At 50.3% G+C, this 7,021-nt stretch overlaps 1 protein-coding gene across 1 annotated transcript in view; it reads left to right on the forward strand.

The window, feature by feature from the left end:
- SLC27A1 (solute carrier family 27 member 1) overlaps positions 1–7,021 on the forward strand; it is a 58,861-nt gene that overhangs the window by 17,605 nt on the left and 34,235 nt on the right. The gene's annotated exons all lie outside the window — the stretch shown is intronic.

Consider the following 7,021-nt stretch of genomic DNA (forward strand, 5'->3'; position numbering starts at 1 on the left):
CAATGTTATCACCACGCGCAACCCGAATCCCCTGCCGGGCAAATCCCCCGCTAGAGCTTGGCAGAGCCAAGCAATGTTGTGTAAAATACGCAGGAGGCTGACAAAGAGCCCGACACAGAGGGGAAGGAGATAGGGAGATCCAGAGACACGGAACAGAGCGGGGCAGGCAGTAATGGCTGCGGTGACACCCGCAGAAGAGGAGATGGGTGAACAGGACAAGCTGAGATAGCTGAGGGGCAGCTATCGAGTCCTGCAAACACTGAAAATTGCTCCCTAAATTCTACCCCTCTGGTCTGCAGGCTCCCATGGGCTACAAAAACTCAGGAAGGGCCTCTCGTTGCCACCTGCTTACAAATTCCGCGCCTTCAGACCAACGCTGGCACCCACCAGGCACAGGGACCTCTCACAGGATTTCCTACGCGTTTTTAGAAGCAGAAAGCTGCACCAACAGGTGTCTCGGAGTTCATTCTTTGGCGGGGAAAGAACGTATTTTAACAAGCTTGCTTTCTCATAGCAGAGAGCAACAGAGTTAGCATGGTCCTAACAGAGAGCCAGAAGTGCTCGGTGCAACTGAGCACATTGACAATGTTGTAGTCTCCAGAAGTCGTTTCCAAGGGGAAGCGTAAAAATACTTTTGATTTACTCATTCCTTTAGGGCTTCAAACTGGTGAGTGCTTTAAAGGCAACGGTTTTCATAAAGAAACACCCAGAGCAACCAGGAGAACAGCCCAGCGTAACTGGTTTGGACTGAAGTGTCAACAATCCATCACAATAGCTCGGCACTCAGACAGACCCGGCGAGTTTGGAGCACCCCGCACTGACAAAGGGCCAGAAGCACTTTTGCAACTCAGTCCCCACACACGCAGAGTCGAGACAAAGCAGGGTAGGAGAAGTGTCAGACTGGCTCAGGTAAGCCTGTCAACAAACATTATCTGCTTGCATATGGAAGTAAGAGAATATTTTAGGTTTCAGAGTCCTGACCTTAACAACAGCAGCTATTCTGGTCCCTTTGTCTAGAAAAAACCCTAACTTTGCTTCTCTGCCGAACAGAAGCTTGTGAGTCTGTTTATTGTCAGGTTTTGGGGGTGTTTGAAAGACCCAAGACCCGTTTAGTTAGTCTCTCCAGCCATAAAATACACGTGAGTTTGGGCCCAGCACTGCAAAATCAAAAATCATCGCATCTGAAAACCTCACTTCAGTTTCTGCAACCACGTAATGATTTCTTAAAGGCCGAGCTCAGATGTGTTCCACAAGGATACTTCTGGGATTGAGCACCGGATGCCAAATGCTGGCGAGACCAAGGGGAACAGATACCCATCGTGTCCAGTCCCTCCGTCTCCCTGCTTCCCCTCCAATCGCTCCGCGAGTTTTCCTGTTCCCACCAGTTGGGAAGGGCCCCGAGGGTACCGCGCAGCGCCGTTCCCTCCCAAGCAGGGTCACCGAGTAACCCGATCTTGATGCAGCCAGCAGATCCGATCGCATTCTGGTGCCCAGCAGAGAGCTGGTAGAGAAACATCTCCAAAGACAACAGACGTTTGTCTCTCCTTTGTTACATTTCTATTTTTGAAGTTAATTGTTTAGTAGATTTCCAAACAAGCCTGAAGACAGTATCTTTCTTTAAACCTCACAGCCGTGGCTGTGCCTGCGGATGACAATCTGAACGTGGGGTTTTTGGGTTGGTTCCCCCCCCAACTCCCTCAGACCCCTCTGCTGGAATCCCGGGAATGTTAAAAACCTCCTTGAAGGAGTCGTGTCATTGTCTCCCCCCCCAGCAGATCACCAGTTGCTCAAATTAACACTTCCCAAGTCCCAGCTGGCCCAGAGATGCCCGAACACTCAGCGAGGAGCGCTCCCTCGACCGCAACAAAACACCTCCACGGTTCTTACAGCCTCAGCTCACAGCCAGGTCTTTCCGTGGAAAGCAGTGTATACATCAGCATTAAAAATGCAGGAATTTCATAACACCCGCTGCTGCTGAAACGCAGCCAGCTCCGAGGTGGAGCAGAGCTGTTGTTTTCAAGCCTACAGCATCAAAGAATGCTCCTGAACAAAGAGGTGGGGAAGAAATCTGTGTCCGCTGTAGCCGTGCCTATAACAGGAATTTTCTTTCCCTCCAGCAAGTTAGCAACCGTTTACAATCCATTACTCCAGAACAAATTGCAAAGAACCTGGAAAATTCCTCTTTCACCTTCCCGAGGTTTGCCCTGGCTGCATTCGGACGCTCAGGATCAAGACACCTTAAACCGAGGTGGGAAGACCACTGGAGCCAAAGACAACATCGGATCTTGTCACTTTGGCCTTGTGAGACAAGATGGAAAACCAGCTGAGAAATGTCCCGGCCATTCCTCTCTCAAACGCATCCCAGTCCTGGCAGAACAATACCCTTACCTGCCCCAGGTAACTGCCCCGGAAGTGGATTTTGGTGGGCTAGCTCCCCTCCGCACAGCCGCTGGCCATTCTCCGGGATGAGAACGGTTGTTCTGCCGCAGCAGAGAGAAGCCAGGGTTAAGGGAGGGAAGAGAGGGTTACTTGCAGCGGTGTTTTGTTTGGAGTCGGGATGGTCTAGGGGCCCCTCTGCTGCTGCTCCTCCTAATTCACACAGGAAGAAGGAGATTATCCTGCGCAGAGACAAGCAACACCGAAGGCAGAAGCAGCAGTTCGGAGAAAGAATAGCTTGGCCTCTGCGTGATGTCACGTTACAGCGGGGTTAAAATCAAGTGGGGATGCTGTGTTTACGAAGCAGGACTCGGCCCCGTCTTCACCCAAAGATAATTTCATCTGACACTTCGCGCTATTGTCAATAAAAACAAAACCGAGTGGAAATTCCCTCCCTGCGAACCCCACACAGGCCGCCCTCGGCTCCGTCTCCCTTCGCGAGGAGGCTGCACGCTGCCTTGCTCTGAACTCCTCCGGTCTTGGCCGGCACCCAAAGCGGAGTCTCCCTGGTTAGCTGGCGCTCGCTGGAAAGTCAGGGAACTTTACAGGCTCTGCATGCCTCTGCCTTTGCTTTTATAGGGATTATTGCTAAAAACCCGCTTCCCCCGTGTCTCCGTTTGGTTTCATGTCAGATGCCTGCAGCTTATGGCTGGAGAGTCATAAAAAGCGTTTAACATGCCTTTCTGCTTAAGTCTACAAAAAAAAAACCAAACCAAAACCAGTTCGGAAAAGCCTCCAGCTGCACAATAAGCAGATGCAGCGCAACTGCAGCGTTATCTTGAACACGAGCATCAGGGAAGAGTGTCCGTCCCTTCAAAGAAACGTGACGTCCTCCAGAGTTAGCCTTTGGGGCAGTCTTGGTCAGCCAAAGTTCTCAGCAGCACGGCTTTTTCTCCAGTTCGGTGAAGACCTCAGCTCACTCCAGGGATGTTCGCTACGCCCAAACTGCTCCGTCAGCGGACTGAATCCCGTTAGCAAGTCCTGCATTTTTTTCCTCAAGAATCAGCTCCCACAAGCGTGAGGTCACGGGGGTAAGAAATTACAGAACTCCCGCTTTAAGCAAGCGAAAGGTACGTTCAGCACAACCCTTCCTCTGCAAATCCTCCCCCCACCAAATCCCTTGGACACATTCAAGCGATCGCTAGCAAACCTTGGTCCTGCCGCCCCGGTCTAACACCAGGTCTTTCCCAGCAGACCCAGCTGCCTGGTCAGCAGCCAAACCAGTTTGGTTTTCGTTGCCCTCTCCACCAGAGCCTGGGTTCTCTGTGCCCTTTGCGTACCGGTAACCACGGGGTAACTGGAATTATTTCAATAGATCCTGGCCATAACATTCAAGCTTTCCGTTACAATTGAAACAGTCTTTTCTACTTTTTTTTCACTTAATTCCTGATCTTCTGATTTTACTGACTCCCTAAAGCCTTGAGCTTTTAGGCAGGTTTCTAGAGGGGGGAAAAAATGACTTCAGACGCCTTCTCCTGTTACAAAGCAGCAAGACAGCTCTTGCTCCTTCTAAGAAAAATATTCCCTTAACCAAGTCATCCTTGTAAAGCGCATAGAAGCCTGCATGTTTGTTTAATAAACAGATTTATACTGAAAAAGACAACTCCCTTAAACCCGTTTACAAGATCCCTGCAGAACTGACCATCACCAGGGCACTAGATGCCAAGCATCTGAAACCCGCTGCTTAAGCAAAGCCTGAATTACAGCTCTGCACGGCTTTTTTTAAAATAAATAATAGAGGAGAGCAGCCAGGGCCCCAAAAGGGTTCCAGCCACAAGCTGTGGGCCTGAATGCGTAGACATGCGTATTTGATGTAGTTTCTTCCAGACTTTCCTTTGCAAGTGCTTTTCTTGAACGCCCCGAGGCGTACGACACCTCCAGGCACGACACAAATAAAAGGATGGAAGCACATTGTGACCCAGCGTCTTCAGCAAAAATTCCCCGAGCACAGCGTTTCCTGAATTTCAGAGGCAGGAGTTCCGACTGATCAGAAATTCCTGTACCTGGTTTCCTTGCTCCTCCATCTTCCCTGTGGTTATAGGTGCCGTTACTCTGTGCATCCGTAAAGCCAAGAACATTACAAAACATACGGGGGCACGGCGGGGAGAGAGGAAGAAAACAAAAGCCGCTTGTCTGCAGCAGCGTGAGCTCTCAGCAAGACGTGCAGAGGAGCTCACTTTCCGCTACGTCTGCTAGTTGGCTGCTGTAAGACACCTTTCAGAGTAAAGCAGAGCAAAAATGCAGTAGTACCGATGGGTCCGATACTCTGCGGCATTCCAGATGCGTTAACATCCAAGGTATGGGCGGGAATAATTTCATTTGACTCAAAACAACAGCATAGCCAGCCACTCCGGCTGCTAACCCACCCGCTGGAGCGCGGGGCACCAAACCAGCTTAAAGGTGGGAACAGAAGTGAATTGGGAGCCTGCTGGTGCCTGCTGGAGTAGCGAGGCAGAGCAGAGTGGCCCAGGCTGAACTTCAGCACTAACGGAGCGAGGAAGCACCCTGCGCAAGAGTAACGCGAGTACTGCTCACTCCGAAGGAATGAAGCCTCCCACTCAAACGCGAGCGTGAGCCGTGCCAAAGCTGGCCACAGGAAGCCAGCAGTGGCCATTTCATAAATAGCTGCTTCTCCTTGCCCCTTCCCGGCTCAGGGAAGGGCCTTTATCTGCTCACATGAACACGCAGCTGCAGCTGATCTCTGTGCAGGCCTTCACTCAACGCGCTCTAAGGGCGCACGCTACACAGAAACCACGGAGATTTGATGTGCTGCGAGGACACCCGTCCCAGCGACTCCTCTCAAAGCTGGCCTACAAAAGGGGCACCATCTACAAACCAGCTTCTTGCGATGCTACCTAGGATTTGGATCAGCTTTAAAAAAATCACAGAGACTCTATCACATTTCACGTTTTGAGAGAGACAGCCTGATAATCAGCTACTCCTTACCTTTAGGGGATGGATTCTGCACAGCATAAAAGCTCCTAGAAAAAACCCGCTCCAGGGAAAGCGGTAACAAGCCCCACCAAGCTCCCATGTTCCTCCGCCAAAGGCTCAAGCTCTAAGCGAGTCAGGCACCCCTGTCTTTTTTTCCAGGGATACTGGTTCAAAGGCGGGCGGTGAAGAAGTGCTGATGTTCAAAAGGAAGCACCTGTGAATGAAGCCCGTTTCCAGCTAATAAATGGACTGAGCTGGTTTATTTTGCAGACGCTCCTTCTGGGGGTGATTTTAAGCAATATCTGACAGGTGGGCTTGAATCGCCATTTGCCTTCTCCAATTAGAGAATAAGAAACAGCAGCACAAAGGTTAAAATGAGGTGGGGAAAGAAAAAAAAAGGAAAAAGAGAAGGATAGGATCAGGAATAGGACCAGAGTCTTGAGTTCCTTAAAAAAAATGTGACGCCTTTTGCCTTGCACGGTTAGAACTCTGTAAAGGCGATCCCCCAGCAGCTTCTGCTGGAAAAACCTGGGAAGTTTTCCCCTGGAGACTCCTGATACCTGCAGGTCTGTTTGCTTTGATTTTTTTACAGGGGTAAAGGTAAATTAAGGAGCAGGTCTTTTTTGCAGGCAGGAAATTTGGGGCAGAATTTGTCACTATCCCGGTCACAATGAAACGCTTTGTGATTAGCAAATCATAAATGCCGACTGGCTTCTCCAAGAAAAAGGAATCTCTTGGTCCCTGCTTAAAATCATCAGGTCCTTGGATTTTCCCAGCTCAGTTCAGGATCCAGTGCATGCAGCCCAGCTGAGATCCCTTTTTTTGTGAAGACCAGGGGCCTTTAATTTCCTTAACGAGGGGTGATTGATGCTCCGAAGCAGCTGACTGGCTGAAATGAGATGGTTGTGTTGTGCTCTGAATTCACACTGGCTGATTTGGGAAAAAAAAAAACCCAAAACTTAAAGTAAGAAATGGGTTTATTGGTCATTTCACTGATGAGAGGTTTCTTGAGACGGTTTTTGTGGCTTTATACATGGATTACACAGAAAGTGCTGCTGTCCTCTGTGGTGAGTTCTGAGCTGGAAGGTCAGACAGCCACAGTTTCCAAACTGGGCTGCGTTAGCGGTGGCTGGATGACAGACAATCCTCATCCCGAACAGGAGCAGAGATGTTTTGGACCCTGCACCCAAGCTTTCCCTGCGTGGGTGAGACCCGGCGGCCGCGCGACGCGGGCTGGAAGCGTTGCTGTGGCAGCTCTACCCTCAGTAAAGGGCCGGCTCTGCGGAAAGCAGCAAGTCACGAGGAGCTAAAGGGTAAGAGCCAGCACGTTTTCTCTCGTAGCCTTTTTAGCGTCTGTTGGACCGCTGGAAGGGAGGGCAGGCGTGGATGGCGGGAGCTGCACTGTCCAAGCCCCCTGAGTAGAGTGATTCTTCTGTTTAATTATTTAAGTGCTCAGCAGGAAAAGGAAACCAGGGTTTTTACCAAGGATCTTGTTCTAGCTCTGCTGGTTCCTCAAATCCAAAATTCTTGTGTGCAAGTGTTACCTTTGTTTTCCAGAGCCCCGAGTGTGCTTGGCACTTCAATAGCGGTTCAGCAGGTGTTTGTGTAAGGCTTCCCTGTCCGCATTTAACAAACGCGGGAGAAGCTTCTA

Source organism: Chlamydotis macqueenii, chromosome 30 (assembly GCF_036417535.1).
Source record: "Chlamydotis macqueenii isolate bChlMac1 chromosome 30, bChlMac1.mat, whole genome shotgun sequence".
NCBI classification, from domain to species: domain Eukaryota; kingdom Metazoa; phylum Chordata; class Aves; order Otidiformes; family Otididae; genus Chlamydotis; species Chlamydotis macqueenii.